Source organism: Strongylocentrotus purpuratus, unplaced genomic scaffold, assembly GCF_000002235.5.
Source record: "Strongylocentrotus purpuratus isolate Spur 01 unplaced genomic scaffold, Spur_5.0 spur5_scaffold_7, whole genome shotgun sequence".
In the NCBI taxonomy this organism is placed as follows: domain Eukaryota; kingdom Metazoa; phylum Echinodermata; class Echinoidea; order Camarodonta; family Strongylocentrotidae; genus Strongylocentrotus; species Strongylocentrotus purpuratus.
In genome coordinates, this window is record NW_022145613.1 from 34285067 (window position 1) to 34312285 (window position 27219).

A 27219-nucleotide genomic window follows, 5' to 3' on the forward strand; every position below is an offset into this window, starting at 1 on the left:
AAATATACTGTAAACATAAAAGAGGAATATACGTAGATGGTTGTTGCTTGTATCTGTTGATTCTGTTCCCAAAACTTGGACTTTCATTTTCCGCCCCAGCCCTAGATGAATTACAAACCCGTAACACATCCCCAATATGGAAAAAAACAAAAACATTCAGTCGTCAACAAAGAAAATTAAAGTTTTTGAAATTTTATGTACAGTGCAAATTTGAGAGGACCTGGCAAGATACGTCACAGTGTTGCCCATTTGTGTTTTATTGATCTCAGCTTTGAAAATTCATAACTTTCTTATTTTTAAGCAGAATGTTGCTCAAACTTTCAATGACCTTTTCCTCTAATTTGTCTGTTTTGATTAAAATCAACTTAACATCGGAGTGGACTTCCACGTTAATGAAGGCATTGAGTTGAACATTGACAGATGGAGCGGAAACTGCAGAATGTATCATTCGGTGACATTTGTTTATCATTAATGTATGCCCATGTTATAGAACGCCTAAGAACGGTATGATTTATTTTTCTTGCACAAACTGCAAAATTTGTTGAAGAAGGAGAAGGAGAAGAAGAAGGAGAAGGAGAAGGAGAAGGAGAAGGAGAAGAAAAAAAGAAGAGAGGAGAGGAGGAAGAAGAACAACAAGAAGAAAGAATAAGGAGCAGAAGGAGAATAAGAAGGAGAAGAAGAAGGAGAAGAAGAAAGAGAAGGGAAAAGAAGAAGGAAAAAGAGAAGGAAAAAGAGAAGGATGAGGAGAAGGATGAGGAGAAGGAAGAGGAGGAGGAGAGTGTAATTTAGCAAAAATTAATTTATACCTTACGGAGTATCAATATCAGTCGTAATGATCCATGTTATGGGGATCACAGTGAAGAGAACTAAATAAAGATTACCCATGTTTGAGTACCGGTATCATGCACCTTTGGAAGATTTTATGAGGAGTGGGAGGGAAAAAATGGGTAAATTGTGAGGATCGAGGATACCGTTTAGTGGCCGACTTTGTTTTACGTCACGACAACAGAGTGTTAAGATCTGTGCAATGGAGTGAGCATGGGAGGGTGACACAAAGTTCATGGCACAGATATCTGTACCCTCATGGTTTTGACCTTGCCTCGTGTATGAATTCATGTGTTGATGTATATACGAGATAGCATGCGAACTCAAAACCCTCCAGTGTCATTAAACAGGGTCTGAAATATCCTGGCTGTAAACTACTCGTACACCTGTCCTCCCTAAACCTGTCCTGTACAATTGTAAGAGAAAATATCACGGTTAGGCTTTGCTGAAGTCTTACCTTTGTTTTATCGTATGAATGGCTAGAGTCTGGGATTGCAGACTACATTTCAGAGTCAGGTGACACATGAATAGGAGAGGTGGAGAGATAAAGGTGGGCTATTCAAAGAGGGATATTATTTTCAGGACAGAAAAGAGTGGAAGACAGGATGAACAGTTACGATAATGAATTACTTAGAAGGTTTGGAGACTATGAAATTGAATTATCCTGGGTCACCAAAGAAATCAAAATTTAATTGTTGTTAAAGGTGAAGAAGGGTAGAGAGAAATAGGAGTGCATTTGAAAAAGAATTAAATTAAAAAATGAAATTTCACACTGATGTTGTGCAATAAAGAACTTAAAATATACAATTCATAAACTTCAGTGAGTCATGTTTTGACTTCCGTTTCTGAACGCGCTCGGTACCGCGAAGCGTAACTCCTTCCTGCATTCCTTAATATTAGAAACGAACAAAACTTATAGCTGTCCATCTACATAATTTAATTTTCTTCAGAAAAATGATGTATCCCACAAAATTGATTTTTAATTGATTTGAAAGCAGTAACTGTCTTTTTGGTTGCATTAGTACAGTAGATCTTAACTCTCGCCGCTGCATGCCCACAATTTTTGGTGTGGGGAAATTTCCTGTTCGGGAACCAAGTCCCACCCGAAATATTTCAAAGTCAAACCCAGGTTCGGCAAACTCCGTAATGACTCGACCTAATCGTAGTACATGATTTAAAAACAGTTGTATAGTAATACTATCATAATGGATGTTAAGAGAAACAACAGAGACAGACCCTTGTAAATTATCAAGTTGAGGAACGATCTAATGTACTCGTGAATTTTGGCTCTCCTTTGTCATTCTACGAAGAGGTATTGAGTTTGTTAGTGCATCGCGTTATTGGCAACTTGCATCGTATGCAATGAAATGATGAAATATGTGGGTAAATTTTGTGGGCTATAATACATGTAGAATATACTGCAATAACAGGTGATTGTAAAGCATTAAGTGATGGCCTTTCTTGAACTTTTGGTGCAAGTATTTTAATTGTTCATGGAGTTTTTGTTGGTAAAATATGATGTTGTCACTAAATAGGGGTTTTCCCTGATTTGGAATTGATCATGAAAACTATGGTTAAAGGTGAACAATTATTGTGCATTTAAAAAAGAAATACATTGTTTGATTCACGTTTGAAGTGAAATATATCAGATGAAAAAGGAAGGGGGAAAGTCGAAGGAAAGAGAGGAGAAAGAATGAAAATGGGAGGAAGGAAAGGAAGGGCAGAATGTGAAGACGGTATTCGGCATCACCTGGAGTTACAAAACAAACCGCATGCTATTTTGTGAACGTGATTCACCAATTTACTCTGAAAACTCTGCTCCTGCTCCTAGCCTCTGTCAAGTTTTGCCGTTGAACTCTGTTTGACCCCATCTGGTGTGGGACTAGTCTCCCAGATCAGACCCTGTTAGGGGAGACGTCTGTGGAAGTCTTTGATTATCTTGAGACTGAAAGGGAAGTGACGATGGGTAGGAGAAGTTTTTTTTTTAAAGGATGGTATAAATGGCATGTCCCACTTTTCACTCTGAACAGGAAGTGCCTGTTTCAATTCCGAAGACTTACCTGATTGTAACACTTGCCGTACGATTCAAATTGCAAGACAGTGCCATCAGTACAAATGTGATGTCCATATGGAACCCAATTGGCAAACAGATTAATGAATCATGAATTCTCTTATTCTAGATCTTGGTCATCGTTATTTTTTTTTCTCAGTAGTTTAAATCAAATTATACACTAGGCAACAATGATTTTGTTTGAAATTTTGAAATGAGTCAAACTGTCTTGTTTAAGAATTTGCATGAATTATTATGTACATGTACATGTACGAAGAAAGCAATTTATGAGTTTGCATACTTTGCGTGGGAATATTACCGGTAATAAAGAGTGAAGAAGATTAAAGTGATTCATTCAATCTTTTTATTTTGTTCACTCAATCTTTTTATTTTGTTCACTCAATTGGATTTACAAACTGTATACTAGTATCGTCATTGTCATTTAAAATACTAAAATGAAAATTCTACCTATCAGGAGATCTGCTGAATGTGGATTACGTACTGTACAAACCAGAACTAGTTTTATATAGAATTTTGAGTGGGCTGTTTTTTGTTAGATGGCCGACACATCTGAAATAAAAAAATAAAAAAACTCTGTTCTAGGAAATTATGAAGTGATATTTTGAACCAAGTCTAGGAAGTGGGATTTGGATTCTAGTATTTTAATTTCTATCATTCAACAGGATTATAATGTTTCTCAGTATTTCTGTGAATTCCAGGCAATGCTTGTCTCTTCATTTGACTTGGCAAACCTACATGTACCTGTAAATGTGATATGCATCCTTGGTCGTATAGAGATTTACACTGTACTTCAAGTCATACTGCTGAGTGATAATGAGTAATGATTTTGGTGGATTTTGGAATTGGGGCTGCATGGAAAGACTAGAGGCTAGAGAAAGGGCCAAAAACCTCATGACTTGAACTTAATACTTGACTGCATACATTGATATCAAGATACAATTTGTTTGAAAATAATTGGTGAGGAAGTATTTTATCATTGAAACCATCACACAATGTGATGTCTGCTTTGAAAGTCCTTTATTAGTGTGTTCTGCAAACTCCCTTCAAATAACAGCTGGAATTGAGGCCCAAAATAGGTATACATCTAGAGTGTGAATTTTGACCTACATGTACAGGTTGTATGTACAGATATTTTGGGGAACTTGCAAACCATATGGATGCCACAACTAAAATGAACTGGTGGGCAAGTCTTGATGAAATACAGCTTTTTACAGTTGCTTTCTATTTCAAAGATTCAGTCAGCTGTTTTCTTTTGGGACGACCACTTTTAATGGATTCATACAATTGTACCTTTAAAAATAATAGTCGTGCTAGTGTAAAAGATTATGATTTTTATTTTGAAATATAATGAACCATAATATAAATTCCATTTACCAATTTTGTTAAATAATCTATTTGAATCCAAATTCGTTAGAGGTTACAAACATGCTTATTTAATTACATGATTTAGTTATTAAACTAAAAATCTCCTCTCAAATTCAGAGGGCAATGTAGAAAGTCTTTGAGGTTGACGTGGAAGCTGCCGTAGCATCCCAGATCGATGATCGGCCGCACACATTGAACAGCCCTATACGCACATGTATGACTAATAGTGTAGTCACTAAACACAACACCAAATCATATGCATGGGAAGGTCTATAGCCACTGTTTGATGAATGTGGTTTTCTTAGGCGTCGCTACTGGTAGGGTATATGAGGTTTTTTAGGATAGTAATCCCTTATAATATAGCCATGGGTTTTCACTATGTACGTCATTGGGATGGGCTGGATAAAGAGATGAGTAGAAACCCATTTTGAAGAGAGAAGGGGGATGAAAGGATCTAACAAAGAGTCGTGTTTGGTAATGAATTCAGTATTGCACAACAAACAGGATTGATGTGGAGTATTTTTAAACTGATTTATTATTTTGTGTAAGTAAAGATTTATAAATGCCAAAAGAATGAATAATGAGATAGTGTAGGAGTGAAATAAAGATAAGCAATATTTTACAGGCTTTTAGGAAATGAGGGCAGTTAAGTTAATGTATGTTTATACAATTTGATTGATTATATAATACTCTTGAAAAGGACGATAGCTATTAAAAGAGAAGACAATTTGATAAGTATTCTACTTTGTTTATTCTTTATCTTCATCATGTAGGCCTCTTAGAGACATATGCTTGATGGATTTCATATACTGTAAATACAAGGACCTGAGACCAAACCTTTTGTTTGATGTATTACTTGTCTAAAAAAATATCATTAGCACAAAGAGATTTTTCGGTACTAATCCACAAAGTTACATACCGGTAAATACAATGAGGTTAACAATTAGATTTGATTAGAATCACTATTATTGATATTGCGTGAACCATGGGGGATTTTTAACCACTTTCGGCTAGAAATGGCATTGTATTTGCTCATTCTGTGCTTTAAACCAGACATAAACCTGGCTCCTGTATGTCCTTCTAATTGAAAAGCAGTGAAATATGTTGATGTTAGCCTTGCATTTGTGTTTAACTGTGGTTGCCCTTGTAGGTATTATTGACATTTAGGAGGAAGTGGTTACCTGACAAATCTCATTTAATTTACATATTTTAGAAGGGGGTGTCATCGTTATCCGATGAGGAAAATTCAGCAAAGGTCACCAATGTTCGTCCAACCAGAGATGATGTTTCTATTATGGACATTAAACAATTGCCAGAGGTTTCTCCGGCAGCAGTCCCAATCTTTATGGAATTAAGTTTTATGTTCCAATGTACGCAATTTTAATCGGAAGATTAATTCTTGTCAGTGTAGTTTATCATCATCAACACACAATCAAACGGGAAAATAAATACTCTGTATCCATGAATTGCAATGGAGCGTGAACTCCTCTTTTATTTTGGAGGTGATTAAACTTTTGAACCTATGATTAAATGGCCCTCTCGTTGATTTTGGAGGAATAGGAAAATAATGTGAGGTGCAGTGACATCGTGGTCGTTATTTTTGCATTGGTATTCCAGACTGGTTTGTTATGGTGTTATCATGTGATACAGTTTCTATTGATATGGAAGAAACCAGTTTAAGGAAGTGCGCAAGTGTTGCAGTTCATGGAAATTAGATTATAACAGTTATTGAACTTTGGAAAGTTGATATATTGTTAAAAGACAAATGTCATAATACTTGTTCAGCTCCATAGGCCATTGTCCTAATGTAACCAAATTTATACGTAAGTACAGGTAGATACAAGGTGAATAAAATAATTGTATTTCAATAGTCAGAATGCAAATTACTTGTTGTTTAGTAGGGCAAGCAATAATGTTTTTCCTACCTAGCAACAACTAATGTATGCAATTTTAATTCTGACTCCCGTATTTGCCGGCGATAAGGCCGCAGCGCCGCAAAGGCCGCACCCCAACTTTGACATTTCAAAGTGGGGAAAAAAAACGAACGGACAAAACAAAATAATCGTAATTTTATCGTAAAACACTATTTTTTTTTACAAACTCATCAATATTCTTATAATTTACCGGAACTTTAGCTAAAAAAGTGATCGCAGGCAGATTTGGTGTCCGATATATACCCTACCACAATGTACGGTGTCATGCGAAAGTGCATGAAATGGAAAACAAAATGGCGACTTCGGATGGATGCTTCGCGGAAGCTCCGTTAAACCGTCCCTTCCTTTACTTTTGCAATGCATTGGCACGAAATTAGATCAAGATCTATCGGCAAATGTTGTTTTAGGAAGTTTATTTGCGTCTTCATTAAGGCTGTGCACACCAGTGTACTGAGGTACCCGAGTACACTCCCAGTCGTTTTTTTATTTTTTAAATATTTTTTACTCTTTCGCCGAAAGGCGGCACCCCGACTTTTTGATATTTTCTCTTCCAAAAATACTGCGGCCTTTATGCCGGCAAATACGGTATGGAGATACATATATTCGTAACAGATGAATGAAATAATTAGTAAGAGGGGAATGAAATAATTTGTAATAGGTGAATTAAATAATTAGTAACAAGTGAATCAAATAATTCTTAGGCGATTCACAAAGGCATATACATTGTAAATTTGGTTACAAAAATGGCTTGTTGCCCAAAACACTTTGATGTATAGGGAAATTGGTCGGATGTATGCTCTCTACAAGATTGGAAAGTTGTTGATTTCATCTGTATAATTATGTTCCACGAACTGTAAATGTTGATGATAAATAAAAAGCTGAAAGAGTTTGAGAAAGGCTTGTTTCTTCAGGAGCTTGTATTACAACATATATATTTCCCCCCCAATAAATCATTTAATCCAATGTCCTGCATTTCATCCATTATATTGGAGATTTTCTTTGTTATTGCAGTGTCATTCACCTACTCAGGCACCCTGCACATACTGTACTGTACAACAGACATGTCAATAATAATAATAATAGCAAAACCGATACATCATGCACCCCATTCCTGTAACTGTTGCAAGTTATGTAATACCGATTATAAGGATGAGCATTGTAGAAGGCAGATGACAAATGCTTTGTGTAGTTACTGTAGATCTTCTAGCTGCTAAACTGTATGTGTAAGTTGTATTGTTCTGCTTTTGCCTGGAGCCTTTCCATTCCATCGAAGGCTTGTGTAATTGAATTCCGATTGCTCGTTTGTGAGATGTGTACGTAAGACATTGAGTAATCATGCAGGCCTACTTCAAAATTAATAAAGAGAAGCTTTTCCTGTCTTGATTATTGAATTTGAATGACATGATTGGCACTGCGAATCAAATAATAGCAGAAGTATTGATTTACTCTGATGAGTGCCAGACAGTAAGCCTTTGTATAATGTCTTTATTCGCTGCTATTCTTTGAATCTGAATGGGATGATTCCCACACCTCCATCAATAAATGTTCAAAATGGGAGGCATTTGCAGGAGGCATAAACCTTTTTTTTCCTGCAATGTGAATGACCTATAGACGTCAAAGATCTGATGGGTCTCCTTTTGAAAACCTTTCGCGACAATCATTCCACATTTTGTGGTTTTTTGGCTGAACAACTTTGGATTCAGAGCCTTAAACTAATACCAGATACTTAAGAAGAAAGTGCTAACATTTCTGCAGAAATTGCATCTTGCATCCATTTTTGTTTCATGACCATATTGCATTAATGCTAGGAATATTTAAAAGGAAATTAAGCATCAAAATCCTTAAATTGGCAACACATAAAGTTTTAAAATCATTTTTGTTTATCCAAAATTTGTGATTTTTCTACTTTTCATGTAAGTTCCTTGTCTTCCTACCATTTCAGAGACATTACATTTCCTTACAAAAATGTAGCAATTAAAGAAAAATATTTTTGTTGCCAATTTGAAGATCAATATCAGGTTAGCCCTTGAAATGAATCCTGTCGTGAAAGGGTTAACTTAGATTCATAGACATAAAAGAATATATTCTTGTGTTGAACACAGTACCTACATGAATATGTACATGTATGTCACGTCCCTAGAGATAGGTCAAGGCATGTCCACTGGTACACAGTGGGATGTAGCTAGACCTCACTTACTGGTATTTCATTTTTTTTTTAGTATTACATAAATTGCAGAAATGTGTTTGTATTCATTGTTGCTGGTTGATGTACATGTATGTATGGAAACAGGCTATGCCAAGGTCACTTTCGTTCACCTCGTTTGAAAGTGCATTGACAGTCTATCGTCCCTATTGCATTGGCGATAGGAAGTTGAATTGTATTTACTCTGCATGTAGACTGTTTATCGTGTCTGGATATTTTGAAGTATAGGTCATTGCTTTCCATTTATCATTAAAATATGGGGCAGTGTACAGACTATAAGAATTGAAAATTTGCAATATATAAAACCATGAGTAAAACGACTTCTGCAACATAAACAGCAATTTGTAATTATTAAGTGTAATATGAATGTATATGTCTTTACCCAGACTTTGAAGAATATATTTGTGTATATCTGTGAAAGCAACATTCAATTAAACTGCTATAATATTCTATTGACATTCTTTGTCCACATACATGTATGTTTCTGTTCTTCTCTATGTTTCATCACTGCTACCTGCTTCTCTTTCTCTCTGTTTTCATGTGATAGGAAAGTCACAAATTTGGGTCTTTTTTGAAAGAATTCTGCACCATCATCAGTTCCATTCCCCGTAGACTAAAAGGAATGTCAGTCCTGTGTATGTTTCTGTACCTTGCTGCTGTCACTGAATCCTGCTGTTGTTGATCATAGAACATGTTTTTCTCATTTCAAATGACTCGCAGATAATCTAAAGCTAATAGTAAATGAGAGCAAGGAATAATAATGGATTGAAAAAGAGAATTATGACATTATTATGGCTACATGGTTTGGTTCAATTTATTAGTACTGTGCAGGCTTTGTGTGCCTACAATGGGCCTAAATATTCAGGTAGTATGAACGTTCTGGCAAAGAGTTTCGAAAAATCAACCTAAAGCAATTCAATGGCCTTGTCAATCACAATTAGAAATGTGTAAACATCAGGATGTTTTATGTAATCTGAACATGATTTCTATGAGATATTCAAAAGGGTATTGTAATTGCCTTTTGAGTTGACTTCTCGAAAGTATCTGTGATTGGGTTGGAAACATCTCGGCTTATAGAATAATTCATTTGTGTTTAAGGAAAGTGTTTTTTTTAATTATTTTTTTCTCCATTTTACCTTGATTCTTAATACCATCAAACGTGTTCTAACCACTGATTGCAGGCGTGTAGAAAAGCAGTAGTGAAGTCCAACACATTTACCCCCCCCCCCCCCCCCCCCCCGAGCAGCTTTTTTTCATGGGAACACAAATTCAAAGAAAACTTTGAAACAAAATCAGCAACTGTGCATTGTATGAGCCCCCAAAGTCATACAGGTACAGTATAAATTCATACAGATTTTCACTCTAATATAACATGACATGAACAATTTTTAATATGATCTTCCCCCCTAAAAAAAATGAAATTTCATCTCATTTGTCTTACATGTCAATTCCATACCCTTGAAACTTGTATTGTTTGGCATTTTTGTGTCTCTTTCTCAACCCTTTTTTGCTGGATCTTTTCCAAATGACAGAGTTCTACATCGTCTGCTGTCTTTTGTATCCCCAAATCATCAATCACCGATGATTGGCAACATAGCATGTCGTGTCATTGTTTTTTTCCTGTTGCCCCTAGCAACGCCTGTCTAATGTTCTGGGTGTGTCATCCATTAGCCTCCGTACCATTCCCTGTAAATATTTTCCCCCTTCAGGATGGGTTATTGTCTAAACTTGAAATTAATCTTTAGGATGATGCTTTTTATTTCAAACTAGAGGGAGCTAATGTCACCTTGTTCCCATTGGATAACAATTAAAATGGCATGTAACATTGTAGAAAGGGGATTTTTTTTGTGTGTGTAACATTACTTTTACGATGTGGAAAGTAATGCAGACAGAAAAGGGTAAATCGAAACAAAGAAAATTATGAGTAGAGAGGAAGAGAGAGAGAGAGAGAGAGAGAGGGGGTGGGGGACATAGGGAAAAAGTAAAATGAATGAATGAAAATGAATCATGCGAAAACCGACTTTTTGACATGACTGACATTACATTACATCTTAGCAGTCAACAGCATACATGTGGTTTTATGTGTTCACAGGCGACCTCCACTTCAAAATAGATCTCTTTACATGACATGCTTGTAGCCTTGCTTGAAGTTACACTGAAGAAAAGACATTTAAAGGGATTGGGTATCTTTGTCTCAAATTCTAAACAGAATCTTGGATTTTGCTCAAGCTGAAATCATAACTATAAACCTTTAGGTGAGTCAGGAATCTCATGACTTTTGAAAGCTGACCGCCTGTCTGATTATCAAGATACTTATGATTAAGATTCGAAATTTCAAAAACCGTTTACCCAAAAGTTTTTTATAACACTACAATCTGTTAGGGAAGATGAGTACGGTAAAACTGGTCACTCAAAAGATTTTTACTTTTTTGAAGCACTTCATGATAATTTTGAAGCATATGTTTTGTAGGGCTTCAATATTACACCATATCACAGACACTGATAACACATAGGGCCATGCATCTCAGATTTGTAAAACTGAAAATATTGTTAAAAATGCCGCTAAAGTTAAACTGATCTTAATAGACCCAGGGACATATCTGCGTTGAACTTTTTACAGTCTGTATGTGTAAGCCATATGTAAAAACTTTAAAAAGTTTTGGGGTCTGGGCTTTGTTTCGAATCAAGCTCTGCCGTAGGTCTTTAAATAAGGCTAGATTAAAGTGACAAGTTGTGTGCTTGTTCACAGGGTAGAGAAGGAATTTAGTAAGTAGAGGGAGTGATTCACTGACTGTGAATTTGAAGAAGATGGAGCCTGAATGACAGATCAACCTTTCGCCATGAATAATCGTTCTAGCCTCATTTCGGAACAAAAATTGGAGCTGACGGAGAGGTCAGATTGTAGACATTTATTAAAAGCTGCTACTGCGCTAGACGGGAAGCTTCACGCAATGGCTTGACAGAAAAAGGGGATTAGGCTCACCTCATTTTTTGACATTTCAAGTCTTTATAAGCACCATCTTAATGTCTTTCAGATAGATTTCAAAAATATATATGTTTTTATACTTTTACACTCAAGTAGAATAAATGACAAGTTTGATTCCTTTGATACACCTCTGTAACTAATTATAAGCTAGCATGATAACAACACTTTTGTGTGAAAGGATACTTGGCCCGTTGGTATGATGAAACACATTTTGGGGGTCAAATATCGGTCATATTTGGGGTTGCACTCCTAGAACTTGTCACATTTGTATCCGAGTTTTGTGACAGGATTGAGTCAATAGCAAAACGCATTTTGTATTTGTTCAGTGGAACCCATCCACGCCTGATTTCCCTCGAGTTATGTTTTGATGGAAAAAACATTTTGACTGCATTGTTGGCGTGTCCTTTCGCCTTGATGACGTGCAATTGACACATCCTAGCCAGACAACGGGGGTGAAATCATGCAAATAGTTTTTAAATATTTATGTAAACAATATCAATGAAACTGACTTTGTTGTTGTTCTTGCTTCAAAAGGGGAGATTAAGCCCAATAGAGGATGTTGCCAAATTGAAATGAAACAGTTTCATTCAGAGCATGCAGGTGACAAAGCCGTCATAATTGTTCTACCTTTTATGGAAGGAGTGTGAATGAGGATCACGTATCATTTCTACCGGTTCATTTGAATGTTAGATTGAATGCGAAGAGGGAGATCGAGTTGACCCCAGGCTGACCAGTGAAGAGTGCTTTCAACCGTAATGATGGTGAGAAGTCATTTCCTAGACTGTTATTTCATTTTTGGGCTTTATTGTATCCTCTGGAAAAGACGCCATATAAATCCAATTATTATTATTGTTGCTATTACATTAATTTGTAGGCAATGATCTCTTGTGATGGCTTGAGCAGGTTTACCTCAAATGGGCCCTACTTTTTGAGGATGTGCAGTGATGGGCTGGCTCCTCATTGAAAATGATATTTTTGAACTTATCATTAAAACTTGTTACATGTTGCCTTGATTTGTACTGATTACTTTCATTGAGAAAATGAATTGTTGCATAAATGGAAAGTTAATTGCCAGGATGATTGCTCATATACTTCTTGCACTGAGAAATCACCTGTACAGACATCTTCTTTAAAAAAAAAAGATATTGAAGGCGGTTTGGTAAAATCTACTCAAATAATTAATGCTCTTCTTGCTCCAAACAGGCAATGTGTTCATAATTTTTAAAATTTTGATTGAGATATCAATCCCCCAAAAGAGTAGAAAAAGTTTTTTTGTTTGCAATTCAGTGTGCTTCTCTGCTTGTTGGTGGATGCCATGTGCTTTTTATGCACATATACCACCTAACGTACACTTGTGCATCACATGGTTAGAGGAGGGATTTATGTTCAATACGCTATTCCTTGTAGGTCTCTCTCTTCCACCATATACAGGTGTACATGTAGATAAAGTCATAAAGTTTCAGCTTGCTGAAAGCTAAGAGGATGATTAGAGCAACATGCCTGCTTTTCACACCAAGATTCTATTCTTAGAACGGCAGACCATTGTTCTTAGAATTATGGACGGTCATTGAGAGACTTTCCGGTAGCGGGACGTATGGAAGCACAGCAAGAAGTGAGGGCAGTTACCTCAAACTTTTCAAGAGGTGCTCCCCGTTGCGCGACCTCGTGATTCAGGGCCGAATATTCTCACGCGCCAACACTGTGTTCCAGCCCAGAGCCTTCACAAATGGTAGCTATCGCCTGGTACTTGTCTTACTGTTTACACATCTTTCAGTGGCGCAATCGCAGCACCCCCTCCAGTTAAACTTCTACCTGCCTAGGCTTGTGTATCAGCTTTCTTCCCCAATGTCCCATCAATCACCATAATATTGTAAAATTTCAGGACACTCTCTTGAGCCTAGCAGTCTTGAATCATGATATGATCTGTAGGGAATATATTTATGATTGCCTAAAAAATAAATAAAGCGAATATAATAGTACATGTTGATCTTTCAGGCAAAAAAATACTTTACATTTCGGGGGCTACTTTTCAAGCTTGCTTTCTTTAATTTGTTTTGCATTGAACTCTATGCATATTTTGGGGGCTCTTTTATTTGCCCCGAGCCCCCATGTATTTTTTCCCTGTGATCATTGATGTTTACTGTAGTCCCTGGCCAAGACCATTGCTTTGTAGGCCACATGTCTATGGTCTGTGAAGTCGAGGCTAGTCCGCTACCAGCTCAAGTTGGAATGCAGATCCCTCCAGGTACCACTCCTTGACCCCATGACCTTCACTTCCTGGAACCTAACTAGCCTTTGAGCTATCTACCACGACTTTCACATGCAGCAACAACGGCTCTACTACACTTTCTTATTATTATCATTTACAATGAATTGAGCACTATAGGCACATCTTTTTTGTATGAGAAATAGTAATAAAATCATGAAGGGGTATGACTGTTTTCATGTGTCTGGTTTAGGATGCTAGTGAAAGGGAGGTCTGGGGCAGATCAATATTTTATGAAAAGGAAAGTATCGCGGTTGGTTTGAGTTGACCAGGGATGAACTCTTGTCTTTCATGGAGGGGACTTACTGGCTCTGCTCTAAATCCGTTCTATTGTGGTTTAGGATCTTCAAGGATAGCTGCTTTTACACTGCAAGTAAAAGTCATTGATATAATTTCTCTTATTCTGGTTTTTTGTCAGAAGTTGCTAAGCAACTGATACAAGTACTGGTAAACACAACGAAAATACCATTAAAAACACCTCTGGAGTGTGGTTTTATTAAATGCTGGCAGAAATTTTACCGGTGTTTGCTGTGTGAATGCTCCCTCTCGAAATCATTGGGACCTATTCCGGTTTTTAGTCACGTGACTCTCCTTGCTTGTATGCTAACGCGTACGCACACCTCACCAAAAACAACCCAGAATTATCACACACTGATGCCTGGTTATTAATGAGTTTTTCCAGTGGTGTAAATGACATTAAAAAAAAACTTGATGGTTTTTCAAAATGTTTTTTTGGCTGTGTAAATAGGCCTAATGAGATTTGTTCCCCTTTTCATTGTCTCCTTTGTCATTCTTTCCGAGCTGAATTTACGTAAACTAAATCAATGTGTATTTTGTCTGTACTCTAATCTCTTTGTGGATGGGGTACATGTTTGTTATATAGACCTGTAGCCGTATGTTCTATTTTCTAGTTCTTTCAAAATTCTTTGCTGTGGGATGCATGTTGCTATGTCAGATGACAAGGGATGTATATGTGGAGCTGTGATAGGCTGGAATATTGTTGAATTTTAGCGTATTGTAATGCAGAGTCTGCCAGTCATTTCGGCAAAGCACATGTAGGTATTGATGTGATGTTCTGCCTGTTTGTGAAACTAATAATGTTGTTATCAAAACCAGCATCAACTTAACACCTGAAAGTACAGTAATTTATGAAAAAGTGACCAATTAGAGAGTGATAATTAATCGACCTCTAGGCCTACAATTGTATTTTGTGATCATAGTGATATGGGTTTACCCTGATATAGGTGTATATTTGTGGGTCTATAGGCCTATTATCTCTGGCACTGCGTCCCTGAAGATAGGGGCAAGTGGTACTTGACCCTCTTGCTCTTAAAGCCTAGGATAACTATAAATGATATTTATAGTAATCTGATATGGACCTTCAAGCTTGTGGAATGGAGGAACATGAACAAATAGGATTTGGATGTTTAATATCAAACATAATAAACTTATCATAACAACATTGTTGGATGTTGACTAAGGCTGTGAAGGGTAGTTGAATGCTCGAGTACCCGCATGGTTGACAACTACTCGGGTACGATTTCTCGTACCCGAATATTTTGGCCGCCAAATGTCCAGGTTTTAATGTCCAGGCCGACGCTTTCCCGTGCCTGGGTGAGCGGCAGCCGCTGGCATGGTGCCGTCGGTAAAAATGTTTCCCAACTCAAGCACTGTCAAACTCACCACTCAGAAACTGGGACCAAATGTCTGGATTTCTGCTTGGACTTGGAGGAAAATGGATTATTCTGCCATCTTTGGTTTTTAAAACAGCATTGTTCACTGTTATTATTATTATTAAATCGGCGCCTTCAACTGCAACTCAAAGTATAATTACATGCGTTTTCGGCGACAGAACTGGGATACTCCTCCAGTGGTATGTATGGTGGTGGCAAAAAAAAAAAAAATCCAAAAAAAAAAAAAAAAAATTCAAAAAAATTCAAAAAAAAAACATGGCGTCCGAATACTCGAGTATTCGCTTGTAAGCATGGGAGTGTACTCTGGTACCTCATTACACTGTTGTGCACAGCCTTAATGTTGACCTGTGCTCATGTTTAAAAGTTTTATGGCAATGTTTTAGATAATGATTGCAATGTTTATCAGAAAAATTGTATAATAAAATGAATGTGAATGTGTTTGCAATGGACTCCAAAGTTCAGTGATAAGTCTTTGCAATCATTATTGTATTCCTTTAAAATTCTTCTAATTTTAGTAAGTGCCGGAAACATAGCATGTTGATGGAGAGGGGTTAAGCTCTGAAAATATTTAATTTAATTTTTTGTTTAGGTGCTGGTAAATATTTCAGGTGTAGCTTCATGAGTGACATGAAGTTAATTGCTGAGGAAAGTTTGAATTGTCTGTAACCATGATGTTTTAACCTTACTGATTTGGCCATTTAGTATCAATATCAGTTTGAAAATATTTTTGCAGTCATATTTACAATGTAGATCAAGCAGCCCATTTGATACCAAGTTTTGTACTTTTCCAGGGCTCCACACTAACTAATTTTGAAAGGGGGTCTGGATCTAATTATTTTGAGTCCGTATGCACGAACCCTATGTTAAAAATGTGAAATTTTGGGGTCTAGACTCAAGACCTAGATTTTGGGTGCCCATGCCATCCCTGGGCGAGCCTTGACTCTTGTCTTACTATCTCAAAGAAATGTAAGGTTAGTGAGTACACAATCCTGTTTCTGCCTGCATATCGTGCATTCAAAAAGCATTACCTGTGTGGAAACAAACAATGAGGATGTGTTTCTGGAGTAATATGCTGCAATTTATACCATCATTTATTTGATTATGGCATTAAGTACCTATTATTTGATATCTTTATTTTTCTTCCCATCAAATATCTTGAACTTTGGCCTGCACTCTTGCACTATTATCTCGTCTGAATCGCTGCCAAGTTTCAGGTGATTTATCAATTATTGCGGAGAACTTTAGCATTGCCTTATTTGTATTGCAGGTTTGCAGCGTTTAATATCGACACAGGTGATATTATGATGAATGTGTTTATACTGTACTGTAGTTCTTATCCTATCTTAGATTTTATTGGGCGCGTTTATCGGGGCTTGCCACTAGATATGTACATATCGTACCCCACTATCGAACCTCACTGTACGATCGTGATTTGCGGGATGTCGCGTTTATCGACTCTTCACGATTCACAATAAAGGCCTTGTCTATTCGCAGCTGCTCAGCACTATTTCTCCGAACCGGAAACTAGCCTGGGAATTACTATTTGTATGTGAGGTTCAAAACAGCTTTGCGTTTATCGATCTCTCAGAAACGTGATTCTGGCTGTATGTCACATTCAAAACACACCTTTTTGCGTCTTTAGATATGCCCATATCTAAAGCCCTTTAAAAAAGGCTTTGCGTTTATCACCTTCTTAATTTGCCTGAAAGACGTTTGAGAAACCTGATTCTAGCCAAAAATTTGGTCGATAAACGCAACCATGGTCAGTTTAATATTGTCTGTTCGTTTAACATCTAGTTAATGCCAGAAGGGCATTTTATAGATAATATGCCTGTTGAAATGAAAACTTGCAACCATGAAATAATATTTATCTCCTTTTTATTCTTCCACGCAGCTCTTGTGAATTGGAGTTTATCACTCAAGTATTGGACTAGATTTATGTGAACTCTTTGGAAACTGGAAAGTGCGGACTGTTTTGGTTTTGAAAGTTTTTTTGACGGATGCCTTATTGAAAACGGACAAGGTAAGAGGCTCGTAGCATGTTCAGCCTAGTAGAAGTTATTATGAAACATCGTATAAAGAATTGTTGTATTGTGAAAGGGGCATACACACTGGATGAAAACATTGTTTGCAGAAATGTGTAAGGAAGCTAGTTTTGAAGAGGTCACTTGACACAACAGCTAGCCAATCATCAGTGTGTGCTCACGATAAGCCCCGCCTCTTTATATGTTTTTGTTGTTTTGATACAATGTTTATAAAATGAGAACTTGAGCCAGATTCCATATCGAGTTTCTGTTCAAGATGATGCTCAAATGTTGGTTTCGCTATACAACATTTCATTATTTGACGTTTCTTATTAGGTTTCTTATATGTACTTGTCATAGAGCTATACACTTAGCCAATGAATGAAATTTGGATTCTGAACTGGGGTTAGAATGTTTTAGAAAGAGAGGTACAGTATGTGATGGATGAATATTAGGCAGATGGTTGGTAATCCAATTTTCATGTATTTGCCCCATACTTTGATACCACTTGGTTAAAATACAATCAAACATAACACAGAGGGGGGGGGGGGGGGGGGTGGGGTGAAGGGGGCGAGGACTTACATCACCCTGAACAAATTTGATGAGGAAATGATGTAAGGGACTGAATGCCTTGTCCATTCCCCCCTCCCTGTTCATTTTATTTAGGATGAAGTATGGCTAAAAGTCTGTTCCCTTCTATATTATTTTACTGCTGCTACAGTACAAGTCATTGATTACCAAATTCATCAGGGTAGAATAGAGGTCAATTTCTATTCTTTTTAAATGTATTTTATATAGCTTTCGATTGTTGACTAAAAATTTCTAACAACTTCCAATAAACTGACTGCCCGTCTTGTATTCTTACATTGACTATTCACACTTTCCTAAACAAACATTGGCACTTGTGCTCTCCGAAAGCTACATGCACATTCTGTAGTTGCCTTGGATACGAAATTGAATACATAAGATGGAAGTTAGAGGTGCAGGCATGGGCATCACAAAAATATTACTTGAGCTTGAGTGTCATATTTTATTTATATTGCATTTGGCTCAATATATGTGACACAATAATGATTTCATGATATTGTTGGAGAGACATTCATTTATTGTGACACAATTTTACAGGGTTTGATTGTAAATTAGAGTCCTACCTGTATTAATGTTTGTGAGTACACTTGCCCCGAGTTTGAACTCTTGTATCAATGTGTGTTTATACACAGAGAAGGTTGAGTTCTGGGAAGAGGTGAAAAATAGTTTGTGAGCATTATCATTGTTACTATGCAAGTGTGGAAGAACATCAGATAAAACATGTTCCCTGAAAAGCATGCTCTTCAAATGCCTTAATATTCTAAATATGGCACGTAATGCATTAACATCTGGATGGATTTTTATGCCACGTGCTCGTGTAGTCCCATATACATATTTCTGTGACCAAATTTCTTATCATTTTGATGATTCCAGAAACCTTGCAGTACACACCAATACTTAATTACTTATATGCTAGATGATACTTTAGACCTTTTCTGATCGATTCCACACCGTTTCTTTCGCAATGCAATCGCACGACCAGAACTCAATTTATCTTTAAAGATTGAAATTCAAGAGGAGCAGGAGGTAAAGAAATTGATGGGTCATCTATTGAGCAAGTGGTCATCATGTAATGGTCAGATATGAATCTCAATCATGGACAAAGCAGATGACCATTTTGTCATCTTCTTGTAAACAAAATATGCCAAATAGCCCAACGGCAATGGTAATTTAATTGCTCTTATTTACCACCACTGTCCAAGCGTATGAGCCTAGGGACTTGTTACCAATGATTATCCGTATTCATAAACATGCTGTGGTTTTATTTAGCAAGAGTTCCCGGATGTTATGGTACACGTTGTGATGTAATACACAGGGGGGAGGTTGCATAAGTCTGACTATGTGATAAGCTGCTTAATTGTGTTTGTTGACAATTAAAGGTACAGATTCTCTCACTATCTGTGGGTAAGACTGTTATCATTGTAATGAGGAGGCTATTTATCCTGTCAGAAATGTTCCCACCCCTTCTGCCTGTTCTGGTTTAATATCTAAAACAAATATTCAGTTCACTACTGGGAGAATAAAAAAAAGATGGATATTTTGGACTTGAATTTTAATAATAAATCATTATAATGTCTATGATTCTCTTGTAGAACATCTATTACAAGCCCCCCCCCCTCCCCTCACATGGTAATTTTGCCCACCAGTCTGACCAGTAGGCATGTTATTGTGTATTCTTGTTTTGAACAAGCAGGTTAGTTTGCGAGCTGATGTGTAATTTGTTTGAAGCATTTATAGAGTAAAGATGGATAGAGTTTTAAAAAAAATGTTTTGAAAGATGACCATGTCTGATAAAATAGGATTATTTGAGTGACGCTTAAGAACATAGGCTACAGGCATAGACTTTCTGGAAAGGAAATGAAGTAAAATGAAATAAAAATAAACGAGGTACATTGCCTTTGGAATAAAGCCTAAAACTGCCTACAGCATCAAATATGAACAGCATCTCGTATTGTTGAGCATCGTTTTGAAAGAAAACGTGATCAAGAACGAGGGTCCCACTCTAGTCTGAACCTGGTATCGTATACAAATGGTATATGTGAGCTGGGCTTCTTATCATAGGGCAAACTGGCGATAGGCCAGCTGTCATGTCAACTGACCTTGTCAAAACTAGTTTCCTTATACAATAGGCCCATTTACACAACCCAAACACCACTTTGAAAAATCATCAATATATTTTGGACTACCATTTAGGCTTCCATTTGCCAGGGAAAAAAGCACTATAAAATTTTTGGGACTAGTTTTCAAGCTTGCTTGCATAAAAATAACACTGCTTAATTTGATTTGCATTGAACTCTATGCAAATTTTGGGGTCTCTTTTATGACTTTCGGGGGCTCTTTTGGGCATTTCGGGGGCTGATTTGCCCCGAGCCCACGTGTATTTGGATTAAGTGCAGCTAGTGTGCAATGTTGTTTTCCAGTCTGTATGTTCCTTTTGCTATGTTGATTCTGTATATACAACGTTTCTATACGTGTGTTTTGTATAATTTTGTCAAGTCTGAACAGGCACTTGGTCTGTAACCTGTAGGCCTATATTTCAGACCATATTGTGGAGAAAGATGGACAAGGTTTGTACCTGTAATATAAAAGATTTGCTGGCTGAATTAAGAAAGTGTGGTCTGTTACACCATGGGTATTGAAGTACACACGGAGATGCTGCATATGAACAATCTAGAGCGTGGCAATTAGAATTGGGGCATGGCTATGCCAGTGTGAGAGGCCCATTCATGGAATTCTTCTGCCTCATCAAACTGAAATTAATTCCAATTTGACGACTCTTTTGTCCCGTATATAAAAGGCTTTATCAGCTGGAAATGGATGGTCAATCAATTGTAACCATATTCCATTCTTGATACACAGTTTCATATTTTCTATTCAAGTGTTGACAATATTAAATATACCATCTCAGAGATGTAAGAGATATCTGATGTGAAGCCTATGGTACACGTACTTCATTCATGCATCTTTGTAAAAAAAAAATTGAACGAAGAAAGCGCTGATATTGTGGACAGATTTTTATTGCGGAAGGAAGAAGTGTGAGAAAAGGTTTATATAACAACTTAAAAGCAGAAATATTAAATTCCAGACAATATAATCTAACTCCTTTTTTATTGAAAAGTTAAGTCACTTCCTGTGTGAGCTTTGATATTTTGTACACACTCTATAACACCCTCCAATTGTGGATACGCTTTATATTTCAGACTTTCAATATTGTTAAATGGCAGTGACCAATACAAGGCTGTAAAACAACAGGATCTGACCTCCAATTTTTGATTAACGAGAAACCCAGGTGGAGGTTAGCACAGCCAAAAGATGGAGAGAGAAACAAATTTGATATGATATAACGGCCCTTTCACCAGCTGTATATTACAGCTCAGAAGGCCTGTTTTCATCAGCTCGAGATTGCCAAATATCCTGCTATTTCAGCTATCCCGATCGCAAATTATCCAGTTAGTTTGCGTCTTCATCAGCCCGAAGTTGCACTTAGCGGGATATTTGGTTGAGATAATCATCCTCAGATATCTTGGGCTAGTTTGCAAAATATCCCGCTATTTGTCCAGTGCGTCCTCACCAGCCCGAAGACTCGCATTATGCGCGAACGCTGAGCAAAATATCTCCAACTTATTTCTCAAGCTCAAGTTTCAAGTTTCGAGGTCAATCTCGAGCTGATGAGGACGCAATTTGTAACTTCATGATTATTTCTCAAATCAGAAATAGCGGGCTATTTGGTAATCTCGAGCTGATGAAGACAGGCCTTCTGTCAGAGAAGGATGTGGTCATCTTGCCAGACCTTGCCAGAGGGATATATTAACTACTGTGTTTATTAGATGTGATGAACCCTATCAATAAACCTAAAACATGTTTTCTGCCCCTCCCTTCTTTCATGGTTTTATTTTCTGGTCATGGGAGGTCTAAATGTATGATTTATTTTGATCCTTAGCATAGATTTATTTTCTGTAGAAATTATGCAACTTTAATGCTGGGTCTGAGCAGTAGACTTCTTCTTTATATTTAGTGTATTTATATACTTCTCTCAAAATCATGAAGTTTAAAGTAAACTAAAGCAAAGACTAACACTAAATTTACAAATATTGTGCAAGCCTGCAAGGTCTAAATATTAGACCACCGCCCAGCTGCATGTTATCATGTTTGAATGACAGTACAGACTTGGTTCAAGTCATGAATAATGAATGTTAAAAATGTGTTAAAAATAGTCTGTTTGTAAAGACTAAGCTTTGTCAAGGGCAAGGTTATATCAGGGTCTAGTCTTATTAGGGGTATTATTCTATTGAGATGATACACTGAATTGGTTACTATTTCTATAGACTAGAGTATCTGTGCTTCTTTCATAGAATTTTGTCTTGTTGACTATTTTGGTGCAAGATTGATGATAATGAACTTGTCCCCTTTTTTATTCTACTGAAGACCAAAGAATCTCCAAGAAAAATGAAAGAGAAAATTACTCTAATTAATCAAAGTCCATACAGATTGTGTATTGATATAAGCAGCCAAGAAAAGAATTTGACCTTATTCTAATCACTCCCACTAATAGCAGCCCATTCTTGATACGTCCACGCCTAGGAGATATTTTGGTGTACAAAATATTTTGTTTAGCTGAAGGATCAGTATATTATAGTCTATGAGCGCGTTTATCTAGGCTTGCCACTAGATATGTACATATCGTACCCCACTATCGAACCCCACTATCATACCCCACTATACGATCGTGATTTGCGGGATGTCGCGTTTATCTACTCTTCACGATTCAAAATAAAGGCCTTGTGTCTGCCCAGCTGTTTTGACCCGGGAAGCAGACAGTTTCTCGGAGGTCAAATTCACACACATGCTTGTACACAACACCTGTGTGGTCCTATTTGTATGTGACGTTCAAAACAGCTTTGCGTTTATCGACCTCTCAGAAACGTGATTCTGGCTGTATGTCACATACAAAACGCACCTTTTTGCGTCTTTTGATATGTCCATATCTAAAGACGTTTGAAAAAGGCTTTGCGTTTATCTACTTCTAAATTTGCCTGAAAGACGTTTGAGAAACCTGATTCTAGCCAAAAATTTCCTAGATAAACGCAACCAAATATTGTCACTAATTTCTTGTTCACTATGGTAACTATTAACGTAAGCTTGTTTTTTGTAACTTGTGTGGCTGCCCCTTGTTGGCATGGGAGGGGAAGGGTTAAAGATGAAGTTGAGTTCTGGTCATGCGATTGCATTGTGAAAGAAACGGTGTGGAGTCGACCAGAAAAGGTTGATCATCTAGCATATAGGAATTTGTGTGTATTGCAAGATTCTGGAATCATCAAAATGATAAGAAATTTGGCCAAGTCTTGGTAAAGTTACAAACACTGTACACAGAAAGATGTATATGGGACTACACGACCACGTGGCGTAAAAATCCTACCCCCGAGTTTTACGATGTTACATGACATATTTAGAATATGAAGGCATTCGAGGAGCCATGCTTTTTAGGGAACATGTCTTATCTGATGTTCTTCCACACTTGCATAATAGGAATGATAACGCTCACAAATTATTTTTCACCTCTTCCCAGAACTCAACCTTCTCTTTAACCAAAGAGCAATATTCAGGCCGGGGGTATAGGCAAAAGATGGGAGTGATGTGCATATCTAGCTGATGAAGACATCTAGATGCCCTTTCATGCTTGGCCCAAGCTTCTTGTAGTGTTGAAATGTTGGGATATAATTTAATCATTTAATTGCCAGTGGATCACACTTTGTAGAAGCATGATTGAGAAAGGATCTCTAAGAGGCTGTTTACATTACAGAATGGTACAGTATCGTACATGTAGTGTGTTAAGCCGACCTAATTGGCAAGCATCTTGAAGTAGGTTACTTCGATACTTAGGAGGCCCACATTGGAAGGCATCCATCTGGTCCAGTGCTGAGCTGGGCCCTGTTTCACAAAACTTGTAATCATTAACAAATTACAATCATTGTTATAAGCTACTGAAATTGTGGCATGTGATTGGACGACAGCTAGTTTGTCATAGAATGTTAGCATTTGTTTTTTATAACAAGTTTCATGAAACAGGCCCATGGTCCGCAGCACTAACAAGTCCTAAACAGCCCTAGCACTTGTTGAAGGGAAGTTCTCCCTGATGTTAAATTTGCTTTGATGGAAGCACACAAATTAGAGAAACAAATCAGTGAAATTTTGAGCAAAATTTGATTAAAAATAAGAAAGTTATAATATTCTGAAGTTGCTATTGATCGAATACAAATGGGCAACTCTGTGAAGTATTTTGCGAGGTCCTTTCCCATTTGTTATTTACTAGTAATCTGTACTAAAATTCCTGAATTCAAATGAAAATTCAATCATACATGCACCCATGAATTTAATCATTGCAAATTTATTTGTATATAATTTCTGTGAAGAACCTATTCCTTCATCTATTATCGGAAAGTGAGAGCATCTCACAAGATAATCACAGCTTGCCAATTTATGTTTTATTGATTTTATTTTCAAAAATAGTAAATTTCTTATTTCTAATCAGATTTTGCTCAAAATTTCACTCTTCAGTTTCTATAATTTTTCTTTTCATAAATATTAAAATCAACTAAATGTCAGGGTGGACTTGGAGAACTTGATCGGAGTTGGCCCTTGCTTCGCTTTAAGCAGAAGATGGGAGTGCAAATAAGTAGCCGATTTGTATTTCAAAGTTTAAATATGGTTTGGATGAACTCCATATAAATGTTGAAGTTGAATGGATTTTTTTAGTGGAAATAACAAAAATAGCTTGAACTGATTACAGGTTTTCTATAGTAGAAAGTCTAAAAATTACAGAAATACAATTGGGATAAAGTATAATAATAATAAAAAAACGGTGCTTCTAAAGCGCTTTCCACCATGGTCTCTAAGTGCTAAAGTATGGAGTGGTCATTGTTAGTCAGAGGTAATGGTCACTTGATACATTTTTTTTTAAAGTAAGGCTGTCCATTTATAGAAATGTTGCCCCTCGAGATTTCATCTTATAAGGTGGGTCTTTTCTAGGTCCATGGTCTTTTCAGGGATATCTTTATATGGAGATCTTTTTATGGAGATCTTTATATCATTGTAACCAAGCAACTATTAAACTAGCATGGCCAGAAGCTGAATCAATAAATCAAAGTGGTATTAAAGAGTTAACAACTTTAATCCTATCTTGTGAGTTAAGTAATTCCGGATCATAACTTTCAAAAAAGGACTTGCAATAGGACTTGCAATAGAACCATTAAAGGTCCCTTGGGCTTTAAGAACTGGATGAGGAATAAACAAACAAATAGAAAAATGCCAGAAAGTGACCTACATTGTTCTGAACTTTGGTACTTTGTTGAAGTAGTTCGAGAAACTTGAGGGCATGACTACTTTATAAAAGGAACGTCTCTTTCTTTCCTACTCCCACTCGCGATTTATCTTACCCCAGGCTTAAATCTCTTTTGCTGCAGCTTCATGTAGGTATATTCTCTATCTTCTAAAGTGGGTCACGGCACCTGATCACAATATATTCTATCTCCTTTCATGCGATTCATTTCTGCCATTAAAAAAAGAGAGAAAAGATAAAAGTCCAACAGACAGATAGGCAAAGTAAGAATGACAATAAACTGTAGATATTTGTAGAGAAGTGCCAAATGGGATGACATCTATTCTAAGCCAACACACAGAGTGCTACCATTTTGCCTGTTGAGGCCTAGAAGGGCATCATTCATTCAATGTTTAAAGGTGTGTGTTAAAGCCCTTCTGCCTCATATCATATGATTTTCAAGTTTAACATCAAATAGATATAATTGTCCCTGAATTTGAAATGATGCCATTGTAATTACATTTGATCCTTCCATGAGTATGTTGGTCTTTGACATTTATGAACACTTGTATGTGAGATGCGAAGGGGAAACTCTAGGAAACATTAGATTTCCTTGCAATTGAAACGTTCTGTTCTTTGGTGTATTTCTGGAACAGAGATAAAATTGGAAGATGAACTTGAGGGGTAAAATTTCAAACTCTAATTTGAGATATTTTAAACAATATAGGGTACCATGAGTTGTGAGATTTGGTCATGTCTAATGCTCCTATATATATATTAATTTTCTCAAAGTTATTATACTTTGACCTATCATGGCCACAAAGACTTCCATAAAATCAAATGAAGACAATACAAACAGCCTTCTCCTTTTGAAATATGTGAAATAAAGTAAACCGTACATGATTTCTATGGGGTATTATTTGGAGTATTGAAATTGCTCCAAGTTGATTTTTTGAAAGGAGTTGTGATCCTGTTTCCTGTATGTATAGGCTTACCTTTAACTTTTAATTGTAGATACATGTAGACAAAGCTACATGTACATCGAAGTATAGATCTTAAATTGTAGGTAAACATGCTACATATTATGATGAAAGCCCAACTTGTATTGTAATAGTTGAACCATCTATCTGTTCTTGTATTTTAAGGTAATCAAAGGTAGTGTGTTACAAGTTAAACCTTTAATCGTTATAGTTGATCCAGACCTATATGATATGGTATTTAAATGCATCAAAGTTGCTACGTTACAAGATATACCTTTCATTATGATAATAGTGGATCCAGGCCAGGCCTATCTATTCCGCTACCGAAACGCTACCGGTTTTGTTGTCATCCTTGGTGGAACGTGACCTCGCCAAGGTCAGTGCCGTGGAGGGAGGGCAGTTAGCTTGCCTTGGAGATTGGGCTGGATGGAATTTTAATCAGCTAGATTCATGAAATGGTCAAGAGGCATGGGATGAATCAATTAGTATTCTAAATACTCAACAGAAAAGAGAAACTAAAGTATCAGTATATTTGCGAGTTTGTGGAATGCCATTGTCATCTCTGGGATATATTTCTTTTATTGTCCTCCATCGTTTGCAATGCGAGTTGATGTAAATTTTAATTGATGACATTGATGTAGAAAGGAAAGGCATGAGCTACAAATTTTTGTAAAAATTAGTCACTAGTAAAAATGGAAACAATTATACCCTGATAGAAATATCTCTAGGATAGGAGACTTCTTTGATGGAAGGAGGGATATATGTGCTATTTCTTGGTATAATTACTCAAAGTAATAATCATGAATTAAGATCACCAACTGATCAGCAATGAGAGAGAAGGGACAACGGATTCGGGCAAAGATTCAATTAATGTGCTTCTCTGGAGAGAACCTTTGCTTTAAGAAAGAATAAAACATTAAATATTTGTTTAGCTTTAACATCTTCTGTACTTCCACATGTAATATCTA

The 27219-nt window shown here is 36.7% G+C and overlaps 1 long non-coding RNA gene across 1 annotated transcript in view; it reads left to right on the plus strand.

Moving 5' to 3' along the window:
* LOC105445990 overlaps positions 1–27219 on the plus strand; it is an 81641-nt gene that overhangs the window by 5045 nt on the left and 49377 nt on the right. Inside the window, exon 2 of the long non-coding RNA XR_973582.2 lies at positions 17239–17367. This is a non-coding gene — a long non-coding RNA (uncharacterized LOC105445990). The remainder of the gene's footprint in view (positions 1–17238; positions 17368–27219) is intronic.